Below are 18,870 nucleotides of genomic sequence, written 5' to 3' on the forward strand. Positions count from 1 at the left end.
TTTTGTAATCAACGAAAACAATGCTGTGTCATTTCCTCGTGTGTTTTAATATTCTACGTATTATTAATGAATTGTATTGCTCATTTTGCACACATAGACATTAATTCAATAAAAAAGACATTCAGTAATAAACAATAATGAATCTTTTGTACATAAGAGAAATGACGCTGTTTACACGATTATGCACGTCGGCGGGCCGTTCAAACCCGTCAAAATTCAAGTTTCCGCCGTCAAAATTTTTAGTTATTTATTTTTGTATGTGTTCCAATAAAATACGTTAAGAATTAAAAATTCGCGAAATTTGAGAAGCTACTATACGACATTTAACCCTTCAATATGTCTTCAAAGAGACCATGATGCAGAGAAAGTGGTGCTAGTGCTTCCAAGCATAAGCACAAGTCACTATCTATCCAGGAAAAGGGTGAATTTCCATGGTCCGGCACCGGTCAGGTCCCGAGGTTGCCGGACTAGAGAGGTACAACCTGTAATATACTTATAAAAACATTAAGTACATACTGTATAAATAATACCAATAGATCCAAGTGCGTTAATACTGGTGATAAAATTAAAGCCTTTTATGAATCAACATCATGTTTAATATTGCAAAAAAACTGCAACTGAACAGATATCTATTTATCACATGGGGCAGTAATTGGAACAGGTTTAGTCTAGATGAAATTAGCATTGAATCAAACTAATCGGGCAGAACTGGAACTGAACCCAAGCCAGGTGCCGTGTCTTGACTACACTTATGGTAAATCTTTGTTTTCTATCCTAGTGTAACAGCCCAGTACCAAGAAGAAATCAAATCTTTAAAATAAAATGAAGAAAGTACACTACAGTACTGGACTAGGTAATTTCCTTCCCTCTTCTTTGCAATGGCATTTGATGACTGAATATTTGTAAGTTCATTGAGTCAACATACATTACTGTACCTTAAAAATCACTATGGGAAATACAATATTTTAAGCCTACATAGGTCTACTGTATACTAGCAGAAGAACCCTGCTATTAACTTATTCACCCAACTTGAAGAATGAGGTTCGTTAGAGGTGTTTACCAAGGAAGGGTTTAGCTATGCCCTGAAAATGTACCATACAGTAGGCCATCAGCATGTACTGTGTGAAAATAAAATATAAAATACTGCACTGTACAGACTTTGATATTGCAGAATCACTCCACTGTGCAGTACTTTCAATAATAGAATACATTTGTAAGTACACTTCTGTTCTCTACATCATATGAAAAAACAACTTGATTAGTCTCTATTTAAGGTATTCTACCAAGATGTAGCCATAGATATGGAATAAAGACTTGGGTTCACACGAGGTACAATATTACCAGTGCCTTTTTATTTCACAGGTTTAATATAAAATATATTAAAGCAATAACAGAGTCATCCTCATTGTGAAGTAGCCTCTCCATTTTCAAAAGCTTCAATAACAAGTGACATAGTACTGTACAGTACTGATCAATTCATAGCATAATGAAACCGAGACTTGATTAGAGAATATTTCTTGCATGAAAGTCATTCATTCAAGATTGACAGTACAACATAAGCCATCTGTTTTCAATTGGTCCTAATAAAAACCTGTACAGTACAGTAATCAACTACATGGGAGCAGCAGGTAGGTTGCATTAGCTTAAGCTACAACCTACAGTTAAATGCTAAACCATAATACTATTGGCTAGACCAGATGGTTGGTTGACACACTTTTAGCTGCATATATCATTGATTAGACAATTAAAAATATGTGGCTCATTCTTTGTCAGTTTATTGAAGGGAATGGAGAGCTTCATTAGTACTGTAAGAGCAAATATGGCACTCTTCAGCTGGAGTTATCATGATCCAGTAATTTTGTAGTGAGTTTTTGAGAAGAAAGTTTGATGTTAGTTTTTGGTATTAGAAACTACACTGGTAAAAAAAATTCTCTTGACCATTCGTTGGCAAGATAAACAGTGATAACACCAGAGACCTTCATTTATTATGACTACACAAAGTATAAATGTGTGTCAAAGATAAAATTTGCTAGAGAACCTTAAGCTACCATTCATATAGAACAGAGATACACAGGCCCTAGAGACTGCTTAAGCTAGTAGCCACTTTTTTTACTGGGTAGTTATAATTTTAAAATAATATCACCTTAAGGCCAAAATTGTAATGAGCCAAATACCTGACATCAATCATCAAATTACCCTGTACAGGTACATAGTACTCCAACTACATGTTCACTTTAATTAAGCTGCATAAAGCTTATTTTCTGACAGGGCCAAGCTCTTGTCTATCGATACCTACCATAAAACTACAATCAAGTAAATTTAAAGGCAATTCACTACCTTTAAAAGAAACATTGAATTAAAAACTAGAGGGTTGAGATGCTGTTTTATTTTACCTGTGGAAGAACTAATCTCGCACAGGCTCCTTCCTTCCTTGGTTAAGTAAGTCCTCATCAACGAAGATATGTAGTATGTCATTTCCAAGTACAGTACTGTACTTTATAAGATATCACATGTGTGATATAGCTTTCATTTAAACATTCAGTGCGAACACATTTTATTTGAAACAAAAATACTCTTAACATCTGCCTATTATACTGTGATATCTTTTCTCTTAGCTCTACCTCCACGTGTGCCAGCAACAGGTTTACGACTTTCAATATTGGGAGATGAAGATTAATTACTACCACTCACAGCAACACACAGCTCTGAGTAAACACACTTCATGGATTCAACAGGTATCCACTTTCATAATTCTATTCCATGGCGCATCCTGTTTCACTTTCATAAATATATTAAATTATTTCTAATATTCCTGCAGTCGACACAAGGAAACTGCTTAAAGCAACCCCAGCCATGACCACAAGGCAGCCACGATAATTATACAAGTATGACTTCTGAAAAAATGTTGTAAATAGACTGTAAATGTTTGTAGCCTGTAAAAGGTGCCGCACAATTTTGCTAGCTGGATTTCATAAAAAAATAATATATCACTAAAAATGCCAAGTTGAAGGACATTTCGATATAAAGGTTGACCAACATTTATTTGTCTGTGAAACTGACAGTATTAGTTAATGCTGCCTTGGAAAATTGCAGATACAAGTACAGTACTATACTGTTGTCTTGGTTCAAGCATGTAATGGTTTTCCAGCAGCCTTGGCAGGCAAAGAGTCAGCAAAGTATTAACAACAGGGATGGGTTTTATCCTTTCATCTTTCTTTCTCAAAGCTTAGAAAGATGCCCCAAAGAAGAGGAACCTAAGTGTCCCAGAAATACTGCCAACTAGGCAAATACTGAAAAAATATGGTTAGTTTGGTCATGAGACACAGTCGGTCAGTCAGCAACAGCAACTAACCAAATAAGTGTTGAGGGTTTCCACCACTTGCTGACCAGCTCTACTAAACGTGAAATAACAGCAACAAATGAGACTTCCTTTACTAATTTTAAAAAATAATGTGCCAAGACTAAATTGTACAATAAAATCTAAATGATGACCTTACATTAAGTTAGCTTAAGAATAAATAGGAATAATGTGTATAATATTAATACGTTCTATTCAGTAAGGCTTAATGCCAAGTAGAGTACTTTATTATTATAGTTAATGAATGAATTACAAAAATAATTGGACCTCCAACTTTAGGCATCACATCTTTAGCACAGTACTGAGATTATTTCAAACTTTGGTTAAGGAAGCCTTGTTTTTTGCATTATTTCATGCTTTAGTAAAACTCCCAGGGGGGGTGATCCAGGTGGTAGAGACATGGCAGCTTTATGTTCCTCTGTCTCTTGAAAAACTAATGTTTCCATGTCAGTGATGCTTACAGGTCCAGGTGGGTGCTTGTCTTGGACAGCCTGTGATGTAGCTGCTAACTTACATGATTGTTGCAATGGTGCTGTCCTCTTCTAACTTTATCTTGGAGGTTTCAGGTGAGGGAATGCCTAGTCTTCTATGACAGTTCTTATGTTGAAGAGGAATTCAGACAAATTAATTCTCAATAAGAAAATTATTTATGACTGTAATGCCTGATGGTGGCCAGTAGGTTTAATGTTGAGCTGGGGTTGGGAGGGGTGTCGCCCACAGCTGCTTGCGAGGGTCAATACAAGTAGTATTCTCCTTGGGGACCCCCCAAGAGCCGAGGCAACGTCCCGAGTTGTGTTTGTGCTGACGAATCATGCCGTCGCTATTGAGATTCCATTCCTTTTCACAAATTTGGCATATTCCTCTCTTCTTGCCGTCACTTTGCTTCGCCCGACTCAGTGAAGCCTGGCTGTTTGAAAAGGCTTCCATCATTGTGAAAACTCGAGGGAGCGAGTTTACATGGGCATCAGCTGGGGCGTGAATAGACAGAGGCATCAAAGAATGAATCACCCCCTACGCACCAGACACAGAAACACACTATGAGAGGTGCAGGAAGAGGAGCGCAGGTGAATGGTTGATAGAGGACCCTGGTAGCTATACTGTACAGCCCTGGTGACTACCACTTACTTCTCTCAGGATTTAGCTAGGTACCTGCATAAAAATTTCAATGTTGTACAAATACAATGAAAACAACTTACGTAGCTAGACTAATCAAAACTAAACTGAAATGTTGTCTGAATTATTAAAATATATTGACTCGAAAAAAATCATTTAGGTTTAAAGTTAGCAAGTAGAGTACGTACCTCCATATTTTTTCTGGTAATTTACACCTACAGTACAGTATACAAAAGGATGAAAATAAAGCATAATTTGAGGATAAAATAAAATAAAAACACGAGTAATTTCAACATACCTGAACAACCTGTTTACCTTTTTTCACCCAGCCCACATCCTCACCCATTTTTATTTTTATTATTATTATTATTATTATTATTATTATTATTATTATTATTATTATTACAGTACAGTACAGTATTATGACTTTTTTTTTTGGTGAAGGTTCAGAAGAGGGTCATCACCTTAACCAAAGTTCAGAGAGAATGTTTGCTATTTTTTTTAGCTTTATGGTACCTGTTTAGGCATTTGCTCACAGTCGCCTATTGTACTGTACTTAACTTAACCTAACCTAACCTAACCTAACCTAACCTTAGCTGCACCTAAACAAACTAATGTTGAGGCTTATCTGAGGCAAACTCTCACTGTGAAAAATAAACAGGAAACCTGTGTTAGAAAACCTGAGCCCAAGAGCAAATGCTAAGATTTTAGGTGAAGTACAGTCCAATAATGATAATTATAATGCCATGGACAGATCAAGGAAACAAATCTAAATTCACAAAATTTAAGAGTTAAATCTCTACACAAAGCAGAAAATTGAAGGGTTACAGCTTAAGGATTGAATCCTCTTCTACAATCATAGTGAATATCATAAAAAAAGAAAATCACTCAATAATACTATGGATACTGTATAGTAAAAAGTGTATAAAAATATAATGGCAAAAATTTATTTTCTGATATTAATGAATATAAATTCTTTATTAAAATAATAAATATGGAGACTTATAGTCACAAAAAATAGTGGTTAGAAGTTTATGCTCCCAATAATAATGTTATAGCATCAAAAAATTTATGAATCATTGGTCAATTGTTTTCAATATTGGGTGAATTTGACCATTATAACATTACTGTACAAGTCAAGCTAATTTCCCTTTGTTTTTAAATTTCCAGCAGAGGTGGGCAGAGGAACTCAAAGTGATTAGTGTAGTAAATATTTACATATTGAAATACTGTACTGTATTGGGATACTAAAATATTGATAAAAAAATAAGATAGAATCTATAATCTTGAGGAAGACGGTTAAGAAAGAAGGGAACAAAGAAGATGGAAGGATATGCTGTACTGTACTATGAGTATGGATGAAATAACAGCCAAGAAGCAACATTGTGCACAAATTAGCACTGAGTACATGCTATTATATATTTATCATTTCACTACTATCAACTTAAAGTACTGTAGTTACTGGACGTTCAGGCAGTTAGTCCATTCTTAATTGTCCAGCAAAAGTACAAGAGGGAAGTGTGATGTTTGATAGTGAAGGTCACACTGGATGACACCCTTCTCAGGTGTGTCTGGGCCAAGCAGGACTTGAACCCATAATATAGTAAGAAAGATATGCACGTTACCGCTGTACCACCAATGCCGGAACTTTAGCAAACAAAGGAATTTAGACGGTGATTACAGTACTATAAAACAAATAAAAGGCTTGGTCAAGGTCTTTGTAAAAAATAATGGAAGACTGTATAATAATTAAACATAAAGCCTTTATTATAAAAAAATAATAATTTATAATATATTCACTCCTGTAACTAATCAGTCCAGTACTAAAGTATCTTTCAAAAAGTGTCAATATGATTCACTGGGCCATAATTTAAGAAGTACAGTACCTATACAGTAAAGTGAGACAGAAAATAAGGTGGTCTGATTCACCCCCAGACTTGATCCACAATTCACCACTTTTCATTTGATGATGCCAGACAACCTTAAACCCCCAACACCCAGTAGCAAATGGTTACAATCTTATAATCTTGAAATAGTACCATACAGTCAACACTATATACAGGTGCCCAAAATAATCTATCACAAGGGCATACTGTAATTATGGTGGGGATTCTGTCGTGAATTTTTCATAAGTAGGTACGTATACAGTATACGGATAGTGAGGGATAAGGATAGTACAATGGGATGAAATACTTAATATAGTATTGATTTTAGAATGTCCTAATATCCATTGCATATGGTCTCAAAAAGCCCCTAAAATTGCATGGATTTAGTGCGCTTGCCCCCTTTGAACCCCCAATGAACATAACTCTTGAATATGGCCTTGATCACTTAGCTGCCTGTATGGACAGGGCAAACTCAGAGGTTTGTACTGAAGTATTGCAACTGGATCTGAGGCAATGATCCAGATGTGTCATTTTATAACTAACCTAAACAAAAGGAAAATTGCAGAGAATGAGAATACAGTATGTACAGTATACTGTACTCGGTAACAAGAACTCTAAGACTCTGTTTGGGTTAATTTCATTACCTAATATCTCCTTTATTGGAATCCAGTACAGTACTGTACAATATAAAGGTGAAGGATAGTCTTATTCTAAAGCTTTACAATAATCACCCTCATTACATAATTTTGGACATGGTACAGTACAGTATTTGTAAATTATGACCACTACATTCAGGATGCAGAAGAAATGATTTCACTGCCTCTGCCAGTGTCTTTTTGTGTCAGGTGTTAGTAATCACGAAGTTGACTCAGCCTCTCTATAAGATCAAGCAACCAGGTTTATATGGGATACATTTCTGTATACTCTCTGTTTTCATACCTATCATATGCAGGACTGAGCAGTGTACAGTACAGGCATACCCAGCTTAGCACTACCCTGTTCAGCAGTGTTTTGTTATAACACTGATTGTCTTGGAGGAATTATTTTGCTTAAAAAAATATTAATAAAATTTTGTCTGAAGTTATGAATGTGAAGACATCCAGCTCACCAACAATTTACATAACATAAGTTTTCTTCAAAGTCGTTCACCCTGTATCAGTGACATGTATTGTTTGTACAAACACTCTGAACAAACTAGAGCTTGTTTCCTCCCATTTTGAATGCTGCCCAATGCCACATGTTTACTCTGCGATGGCCTCTGCTTTATTTCCATGTGTTTTGTATGCATTTTATTCCCCACAATGTCTGAAAAAAAAAAAAAACTGCAAATGTTAGTGCTGGAAATGTGGAAACAGTGCCAAGGAAAAGCATTAGTTTAGGTGTGAAAATGGATGTTGGTTGTACATTCAGATGAGAGAAAAGCATTTGCCCAGTCCCACACCAAATTAAATGAAACAAAATTAAATCATTCATTCAAGAGTTTGTTGGAGGAGGAGGGCTGGTTTAGATGGAAAATCAGACCCAGTGTCATTATTCTTTAACTCTTTGTCTGTGTTAAATAAAATCACCCAGTGTTAGCCAAATAAAATATCAAGTGGTGTCCCATAGTGAAGGGATTAGTGGAGAGAGTTTAAAAAACCCTTGTGTACAGGGTGTCTCTATGTGCTGAATATCCTACAATCAACCTGTGTTAGCCAAATAAAATATTTAAAGTGGTATCCTGGAGTGAAGATGTTAAACCAGTGAATTATCATGGAGAAGGTGGAGAGCATCTTTCCCCACCTTTAACACCTTCACTACAGGGACGCTACTTTTAATATTATATTTAGCTAACGCCACACAATTTTGATCAGCTCAGAGGTGACACCATACACAAAGAATAAAATAGCATAAAGCATTGAAACAAAGTCTGTCGTGATACTGCTCTGACAGCGATCACAGGATCTTTTCACACACTTCCACCACAATTTGGTTTGGCAAATATGAACTCATTGTAGATTTTAAAACAACAATTATTACTCAATAATTTCCATGGCAGGAGTAAATAATGATCAGTACAATATATGATTATAATTTCATGATCATATAATGGTCTAACAATAGGTATACAGTGCAGTTCCTCTGTGATTTTGTTATCATGATGGTTTGACCCGAATTGGCCAGCCAGACCCAGCGGCCAGTTGTCACTAATTGCATTTTCAATAACAGTGTAATTCTCACACACAGAGGAATGGTATCGGCTTACTGCACCTCAGTGGTGAGATGAAGGAGGGGACCAGGGGGGAGGGAGTGTCCTTGGGTCACTCGGTGACGGTCAAAGTCGACCTTAGGTAGCGGTCAGGTCAGTAACTGACAGTTGTGGGAACATTTAAAGAACAAAACTTTATAAACATGACATATATGTTACTGGTTATACAGTACTTGTACTGTACATTTATTAGATATCACACTTTACTTTATAATCAAACATTAAAAAATGCCAACTTAGGTGGATGACAGCTAATAAAACCCACCAACCTGCCTCGGCTAGAATTTGCCTGCATCCTAGACTCAAAACTAACCAAATGTGACATGAAAACTACCAACGTGGCAAACCTGACCATGATTTTGCTGATTTACATTTGATTTTACTTTATCCTCTTCGCCAATAATTGGCTCTTTAACGAATTCCTTTGTGTGGTGAATCTGCATCAGAGGGCACAATAGGGCAGATCTTCTTGAAGCACTAAAAATCAAGAAACGGATGGAAAATGTGAACCTAGGACATTTCTTTGTGATGTCATGTACTGGGTTTCAAAATAGCCCTTGAAAAAATTATCAAGAACAATGGAGGGATCCTACACAGACCACAGGCCTCTTTCCCTCGGCATGGTCACATCTAGAGGGTGGCCATTAGGTAAATAACACTAATTTAAAATCAGACCCAGCACCTGTGATCACCTGCCCTAACTAACCCCCCAAAAAAAAAGTGCCATTGACGGTACTCTTATAATGTGAGTTCATAACTCCTGTCGCCTTATGTCTACAGAAAATCAGTTGAGTGGTTCCTTTGAAATGTTAACACTGACACACACACACACTAGCACTGACTAGAGGCAGGTTGATGGCTTAATGATGAGATAAATTACCTGCACCTGACATATATCACTAATTCTAGTACACTGATGATAGTGGCCCACCAGGAATGTGTACGAGTTTGTAGGGGCGAGTTGGTGTTGGCTTGGGTTGACAGTTGACTTGATGTGATTTAGCCAGAGAAGTCCTTGGAAAAAAGATGAGCACAAGTACAACCCCCCTCCCCCCTGGATCCTCAACTTATCCTATGTTGAGGAAACTGGTATGTATTCATGCTTATCACCAAACTATTATTATCCTTGTACTATAATCATTGAAAATCCTTGTCCATCTCGGGGAATATTTCTTAACATAAAAGAATCTATCATCCTCTATACAAAAAATTCTGAAATTTCTGTTTCTTGGTGAGTATGAAATGGAAACATTAATATTTAAGAAACATTCCTGCTCATAAAACAGTTGAGGCACAAAGATGGCATTGCAGGAGGTGGGGAACATCTTTTATATATATATATATATATATATATATATATATATATATATATATATATATATATATATATATATATATATATATATATATATATTATATATGTCTGTATATATACACAGTACAGTATAGGAAAAAAATAGAAAAACTCAAAATACTGAGTGACATTCCTCCACCCAATTTTGGTTATTCTTGAGGTATGAAATAAATTTTCTTCCTTAAATATTTTTTGTTAAGTAGCTGGATAACCCGGAGCTTCTCCTAGATTATTACAAACAACAATTGACTGAATTATCTACAGAGTGGTAGGTACACCTTAGTTCTTCTGCAGCCTGACTAAAACATTAAAGTTTAATTTTACCAAGAATAAAAAAAAATACTAATAAACAAGGGAAGAATTAAGTTCCAGAAACACAGCACATTAAAATAATCTCTTACAGCTCTCCTGACTCCAAACACTAAATGCTGATCAGTGGCAAAAAGGATGAAAATTTTAAAAAGTTGTTACTCTTAGGAAAACTACATCATTTTCTTCTGTTTCCCCATTGATTTTACATTGCCTACATTATAGCAAATGTTTCAATGAAGATCCACACAAAATCTATTAATAATCATGCAAACCTAAAATACAGTGTGGGTGATTTTAGTAGTAAATCTAAATACAGTAAGTTCCAATACAGTATCATGTTCAATTCCTGATAATGATTAATCACAAATAATGCTGGAAAGTATTTTGTTAATTACACAGTAAGGGTTGGACCCACAGGGATGTAGCTCAGTGGTAGAGCATTCGACTGCATATGGAGAGGTCCCTGATTCAATCACGGGTACCCCCTCAGAAAGTTTTTTTTTTTTTTAGATACATTCAAGAGCCAGTACATGTATTTGCCAACAGGGTGTAACAGATGTGGCTGACTGCACAAGCGGCTAACAAGCCAATCAGTGGCGAAGAGGATAATAGTAAAAAGTATTACCTTTCATCAACTGCACTGTACTGTACTGTTTGCCTGTGAAGCATTACTGCAACACATGACAACTGCATTAAGTGTACAGCAATATATGACAGCAGCATTAGGTGTATTGTACAGCTACATGACTAGCATAAGCTCTACTGTACACCAGCATGAAGTGTACTGTACAGCTACACATAACGCCAATACGTGTACTGTACTCCAGAGCATAAATAAACTCTGATCAAGCATGCCATTCTAAGAACAATTTAAACCATATATATACATATGATCACACTGTAACCTCACACTTGACGTCACACCTAGGACACCTGGAGTGAGCCAAGTCCTGAGGGGGAGGTGGTTGAAGGAACACTTCTCACACCCACTAACAGACTTTCAGATGTAAAATAATATTTATCAATAAAGTAAAGGTTGCCAGCAATTGCCTCACAATACTCTCACACGATACAACTTGATAATTTTAAAAAGAAACTTGCGCCGCTAAACTACGCATTTAACGATTTTTTTCTATAGAGGAAGAGCTTTGGTGGTGTTCATTTTTTTTACCTTTTAATGTATTCCGAAGCGATAAAATTTGTGGTTTCCGGATTCACTTGACACCGCGGATGATATTCACGGTAATATCTGTTGAGTTGTGTACTGGATGATTCCGTTGTTGTCAGGAAAAGATGGAAATTACAAGCATGTAAGCCAAGCCATGACTGCTCCGACGGCTCCACAAACTCACAACTCTTCCCAAACAGTGGCAAAAAAATCATATATAATTCTAAGTAATTAAACAAAAAAAAAATCAACACTGACAATGATACCACCAGTGATTTTTCTCATTCATAGACAGAAACTGTACGAAAATTTATCTGGACAGGGGAAATATAGTAAGTTATAATTTCCTCTGTTATTAATACCATTTCCAGCAGTCCCTAGAGCCCCTGACCGCCGCATCAGCTAAAAATTATTAATATAGCTCAACCCTCAAAAGAGAATATACAGAAGCAACATAATAATAATAGGAATAACAGGATAAAATAAATACAAAGAAAAAGAATAAACAACAAGAACTCCCAGGCGCAGCATTTGCTATAAATATTGTGATATTTATAACACGAAATATATTGATTTATTAAAAGGGAATGCAGTAATATGGGCAATATTTAGATTAATGTGAAGAGGAAAATAATTAACAACAATAATAATATCTAGGAGAAGCGTAACAATGTTAAATGTTTCTTATATACTATAGTATATTTTCCAGGATTTATTTTTTCTCCATTAAATCAATATATTGAATAAATAAGAATACAATTAATAAACACAATAAGAATAAAAAACAAAGTCGACAACCATAAAGGGCATTAGAATAAAGAAATCCGTAATAGGCCTAATAATTCCCGCAGTATACCTGTATATTAATTTATTACGAACCCCGCCATCTATTGTGTCATGATCTAACTACCCAGTACTACCGAGCAACGCCATCTAGGGACGTGACCCGAGTATGACTAGTCTTAGTCACCACGCCGGGTTTCCTTTCTCCATATCCTGGTTGTTGTGTCACTTCCTCCAACTCTTCCTTATCAGCTCCAGATTACTTGGGTGTGGTCTTTGGCCGGTTTCGGTATGAATATGAGTTTTGCGTTTTTAAATGCATCAATGAAGTATCCACTTGCCAAAGCTGAGTTCAATATTTCAAGGATGCCTTGTGTGCAGTTATTGGGTAGGTATAAGATCATATTTCTTGTGATTTTTGTAAATCCTGGTGCTTTTTCTTTAGTGTGCCTGATGTAGTGTAGCAGTTCTCCTTCTGTAATTGGTTCTGTCAGGTTGAGCCTGGTTTTGTCCACCACATGGTATGGGGTTATCCTGTGTATCATTTCAGCCATTTCTCTGCAGATATGATTTTCGTGTTCCTCATCAAATTCCTCATTTTCTTCTTCTGATATTTGAAATACTTTTTTCCATTCTTTTCTGTATGCGGCTTCTATCTCTTTTTCTTCAAAGAGTTTTTTCCCGTTTTGGTCCTTTATGTATTTTTGTTGAGGCTTGTCGTTTCCTAGCATTTTGTTTACGTTTTGCCAGAAGTTCTTGTCATTTCTTGTGGTATCCAGGTTGTTTATTAATTCGTTCCATATCTGTTGGTGTGCTATCAGGCTTTCATCTCTTAACTTTTGTTGTATTTGCCTTAAGTTTCTCATAAGCTCTGTTGTTGGTGGATAATTTTGTATGTACATCATTATGTTATTGTATTGTACTTGGAGCATTCGCAGTTCATGGGATGTCCTGATGTGTGGTAGCGTTCGATATGTTGTGATTGGTATGTTGTTCTCTGTTGCCTTTTTGATGTTACGTATAAGGGTATCTGTTTCGTTGTCAATATCTTCTAGTGTTTTGCCTTGGAGATCTGGGATCTTAACTTGTTCTAGTTGCTTCCTGTAGCCTTCCCAGTCTGCTTTTTGCATTTGGAAACGTGGGGTAGTTGGTACTTGGATTGGGCTTGTGGATAGTTTTATTATCATTGGAATGTGGTCGCTGGTAGTTAGTGGTCCTTGTTTTATATGGTAATTCAGGAATGCCCTGTTATTGGTGAAGACTTTGTCTGGGGTTGTTGTTTTGTTATTGCCAATAAATGTGGTGAAGTGTGGTCCTAGGTGGATCAGCTTCCCTGTGTTCATTATGGTATGCAGTGTAGTGCCCACCCTGTTCCTGTTTCCGTGGCCGAATATTGGATGTCTTGGGTTCAGATCTCCTATTATATATGTTGGGCAGTTGTAGTTCAATAGTTTTATCAAGTCTGGGGCCGGCAGGTAGTTCCGTCTTGGCGGTAAATATGCTGTGGCTATTGCTATTTCTCCTAGTGTGGTACTTATTTTAATTCCCAGGAATTCATCCTGGAATTCGTCGATGATTTGATGTTTTAGTATGTGTTTTACAGCAATGGCCACGCCATCATTTAATTCTTCTGTTTTATTTCTTTGGTAGATTGTATATCCAAATATTTTTATTTTCTTGGAATTTGAATTGCTGTGACTATTTATTAAAATTATGTCCGGATCAATACTGAGGTATGTGTTTGCAAGATTGTTTTTATTTGTTTCCCAGTTGCGGACATTGTGTTGTATGATGGTAAGTGTTCTGGGTTTTTCTTTATTCATTGTATTTTGATTTTTTGTTTCTTGCTTGTTGCTCGGATGGCGATCTCTTGTCCGGAACCAGTCCGTTACGGATTCTTTGGAATTTCCATTGTTCTTCTTTTTTGAAGTTGTGTCTCCTTATTTTAATCCTTTGGTTTATCAGGTAAGCTTCCACTAGTGCTTCAGAGTACTTATCGTTAGAGTAGGTCCATTTTAGTTCTTGTTTTGTTATGGCTTGTATAATGTCTGGCATCGTTTTACATTCACAATGGGGACAAATACTCTGTCACACCAGTGAAGCTGTAGGTCACAATCATCTGCACATTCTAAAGTCAGTAGCGGTTCCTCGCCCTGGGTATCCATGGTTGCTGTTGAGACTTTTTTCCTCACGGCTCCTGTCTCTCTTTCGATGTTATTTTGAAGGTCCTGCCTCTCTGCTGTACTTTGAGTAGATGTTTCAATCCTTTGTGACATTACCGTGTCAGCTTCGGTTGTTTCGTGTACTGTTGCGGCTGGTGTTTGCTCCGTTGCTCCTTTTTCTTCTGCGTTGATTGTCTCTTGTGGTGCATCTGGGTTGGTTAAGCTGGACGCTTGTAGCACAGATCCGGAATCTGGGTTCGCTGGGAAACTCATTATTGGGAGGTTGTTCCTTCCAAGCATTTTGTTCATTTCTGTTTCGAACGTGCCTGGGTTCCCTATGTTCATTATGTGCGAGTATAATAGGCAGATGAGCACTTTGTAGTCTCGTATTTCGCTCAGTACAATTTTGGTGGTATTCTGTGGTTGTGTTGTTTCTTCCACTACTTTCTTTGCAATAGCAGCATATGTTATATTCTCCTTCTGTTCTTGTTGTTGTTTTTCCTTTGCTACTTTTTCATTTATTATTTTCTTCTTGTATGGACAGGCCATTGCTAGGGTTCTGTGGGTCTTATATCCAGGTTCCTTCTGATTTTTACAGTTTATACAAGCTTTGGCATGATTCTTGCAGTCCCGGAAGGTATGGCCTTCTTCTGCACATTCCGAGCATATTTTAAGTTCCTTTTGAGGACAGTCTTTTGTTGCATGTGCTTCATGTGCATAGCAGATGAAGCAGGTGAGAATATTAACATATTTCTCCCTTTCTAGTTGTTTAGGGAGTACTGACATGTTGAACCCCAAGATTCCAGTTTCCAGGGCCTTGTCTGCCATTGAGGTGTCAGTGAATCTCAGCTTTAGGCAATGAGTGTATTGCTTTATTTTTACCACTTCTTCGATTTTCATCCAGTTGTTTTTTATTTCTAGTTCTTCTTTTATTTCTTGTGCCGAGTGTTTTCCAAATTCGTAATCAAGTCCACGTACAAATACTGATCTTTTTGCTTTAACCTCTGGTGGCATAATGACCTGAAGTCCTATGTCTCCAAAGGCTTGCATTCCCTCAGGGCTCAGAATGGTATCCGCATCCCTGTAGTCCCTACATATTGCAGTATATCCATCGTTCGAGGAGAAAATCCTTGTGAAGGGTACATTGAGTGTACCATACGCTGTTTCCGTTATCTGAGAACGTGAAGGGGCTGTTCTCTTGTCTATAATCTTGAGTCTAACCTTGGTAGCCATGATTTATTTGTTTGTGTTTTCCTAGCATATAATTGTGGGTGATAAAGAAGGTTATTGAAGACCCTTCTTAGTGTGCCTATAGGCGACCCCCGGACAGTGGTGTAACTGCACTATCACTGTTTTTCCACTGCCGGATTGGCCTGTGTTCCCCGACCCCCAACGGACACACACAATCCCACCTACTGTGAGGTGTGCTCCACTGGAGGGGCTCTAGCACGAATACTTAAATATAAGCAGGTGCCTCGGCCAGGGTAAGTAAGGAAGGATTTCAGCAAGAGAGAAAGACCTCAAACCACGTCAGTACTGCCATTCAATAGCTGCCCTCCAGCAGGAGTGTGGGTCACTCACTCTACCCGTGGGGAGGGCTAACTAGCGTTGACAGTCCTGAACGCTCGTGAGGTAGTTGGGTGACAGTCGTGGTCGTTTCCAAAGGCGGAGACCCCCAAGGGGCGTTGCCCCCAAAAAGGTTTCTCGGAAGGCCAGTGATCGACAGAGAGGTCGAGTTGTAGTCAGGTCGTCAACAGTAGAAGAAGGGCTGGCTGCTCAGCAGTACAAGTCATGTGACTTTTTTCCTGTGGACTTTATTTCCGTCCACCGTTTATACGCTTCAATTAGGTCACCCCTTTCCTGTCTGTGGTATAAGCTAGGCAATTACAGGCGTTCTAATCTCTTTGGGTAGCTGAGGTGCCGTAGTGTAGGCACCAGTCTGTTGACCCTCGTTTGGACATTTTCAATCAACTATCCGTGTACAGTTAGAATAAGCGACACTTAGAAACAAATGGGTATTATTTGTCAACATCAGATTTTATTTACAACCGTTTAATTCTGTTTTGACGGTCATAAAAGGATATAAATTTGAACAGACCATAAATCAGAGCAGGTGAATGATAAGACAGGATTTAAAGGCGATACAAGCAGGATAGGATGCATACCTAATCAAATACTATGAGAAGACGGGAAAGCTCAGGCATAAACAACACAACTGTTATAGATGTAATATTTTTTCAAAGCGTATAAGCGCACTTACCAAGTACTTTTCTCAATGAGGTGCTGAATAATAATGAATAAATGTTCATAAAATTAGTCCACTTTTAAATACGCACGGTTATAAATAATATTTATTCATTATATCCAATTAAATAGATGTCAAAGTAACAGTAACAAAGATAAGAAACATCTAGAAAAAATGGCAACAGTTGTCAATACATTATAAACAAAATAAAATCAAGACAAATAAAACATTACAGGTACTACTTAACATAAAAAACATTAACTTTTAACAGTATAAAATAAACACATGCGAGAAATCTGAAAAAAACAGCCTACATAAAGCATTCATGCAGAAATTAACCAAACAGTTCATCAGAAATTAACCAAACAGTTCATCATAGGAGCCATGTGATGGTTACTTGTACTTTTATCCTTTTCACCACTGATCAGCTCAGGACAGCAGGTGCTATAGCTGACTTATTAGGATTTTTTAAACTTGACGTAGACGTAATATGAATGCTGCAACGCTGATTTCCCATAATGTGTTATTGACGTCTATCATTACGCTGAAACAAAGATTAACAAAGAAATACCTGTAATTGCATTTTTAGAGTGTCTTGAGTTGGGTTTGTCACTACTGCTTGAGGTGTCGTTTACTTATATTAATGGCTCACAGTTCTGTTAATTATCAACATAATGCCTAACTTTAAAAAACATAAACAACTGTTGCTCATCAAAATTGAGTTAATTGTTGTCTCTTCTGTACGTTCTTACAACATCGTTTGGCAGTCTGAGGAATACTAGAATTCAGGAACACTGTTTTATCGCTCGGTAGAAAAGACATGTATACAGTACCTCTTATAATCTTTAAATGTTAATGAGTATTGTATTTACGTGCTAAAAGACGTTAGGTGTTGAGGTCCAGTAATAATTATAATGTCAACACATTCATTATAATAATAAATCAGATCTACCCCCACCTAATGCTAACTTAAAGTTCAAATAAGGTAAATATTTTTTTAGTATTTATTTGTAGTATTTTCTTTTTTACATTTAAGATCCAAACAAGCTAACCATCCATTACAACAACGTCCAGCAATACTAGGTTGTGAACAGTGACTGCCTGGTAGACGGTGGACTGTTAAAACTCTGGCTTTTGCTGGTCATGTGTTCCCATTTGTATGTTTTTACATTGAAGAATTGTAGCTAAACATTTCAATTACAAGTTGTGAAAATATCTGTCGTGAGTAACAGTATACAGTATATCTTTTTAACTAAACAAGAAAACAAACAACGTGTCTCTTAACAGAGTTCCGTGGTTGACCTTTTCCAAATCCTTATCTTGAATTCTTTTGTACAATCTTCATAATGTTTATTTTAAAACGAGCATTTTACTGAAACACAGTAAAGTGATACTAAGGCGTACCTCGCTACGTAAACAACAGCTGACTTGTCACTTCTGTGAGTTTGCTTATTTCGTGTTTGCCCGAATTAAAAATTTACCACACTTTTCTTTGTGGTTAATCTCATTACAAAGATGTAACTCATCGGTGTGTCACAACAAAAACGTTTATATAATCCTGTATTTAGAATTCTTTGTTCTCACTGAACTGACCTTTAAGCCTTATTCTAGCATAATTATCCGGACTTCATCCAGGTTTGGCAGAGGTCAAAAGGTCAAGGGGAAAAAGGTGTAGTACATACGCATTTGAAAAATAAATGCAAATCAACACTGCCAAAATGACTGAAGACCTTGGCGATGTGTCTTTGTCGATGACGGCACCTGCGACGTGAACACAGAGCTGTATTAAATATTTTACACCTGCGGCAACTGTGCTGGCAGTTGCTCGAGTCATCATGAGTGCCTCGTCCTCGCAATAATACCTCATCCTTTCATACTGCCCCAGCCCTGAAAAACACGATGACCTTGCTAGATAACGCGTGAAACTTTGGATATTTCAGATGGATCCTTGCACAGGATGTAAGGGGGTGCCCAATAAACTAGTCCCTTCCGGGGCAATCTGTAAATCTTTCAGATGGATGCTAAAGGAGTGAGTCAAATTGTGTTCGTGTCAAATAGTTATATATATATATATATATATATATATATATATATATATATATATATATATATATATATATATATATATATATATATTCCACATTTATAAACGCGTATCTTTTCTCCGTAATATTAAAATGTCCTTTTTAGTATAACCGGATCGCTGATGAGTCAAGAATTAAATTTGTGAAATTTGTGTGA

General features: G+C 36.9%; 1 long non-coding RNA gene across 1 annotated transcript; it reads right to left on the reverse strand.

Moving 5' to 3' along the window:
* Nucleotides 1–573: 573 nt before the first annotated feature.
* On the reverse strand, nt 574–11,819 carry LOC121864199. Its single transcript, XR_006088562.1, has 2 exons — nt 11,443–11,819; nt 574–4,507 (listed from the first exon to the last, which is right to left on the reverse strand). It is a non-coding gene; the product is annotated as an uncharacterized LOC121864199 (long non-coding RNA).
* Between the last annotated feature and the right edge of the window lie 7,051 nt (nt 11,820–18,870).

This window comes from Homarus americanus, unplaced genomic scaffold, assembly GCF_018991925.1.
Source record: "Homarus americanus isolate GMGI-L3 unplaced genomic scaffold, GMGI_Hamer_2.0 scaffold26351, whole genome shotgun sequence".
Taxonomy (NCBI): domain Eukaryota; kingdom Metazoa; phylum Arthropoda; class Malacostraca; order Decapoda; family Nephropidae; genus Homarus; species Homarus americanus.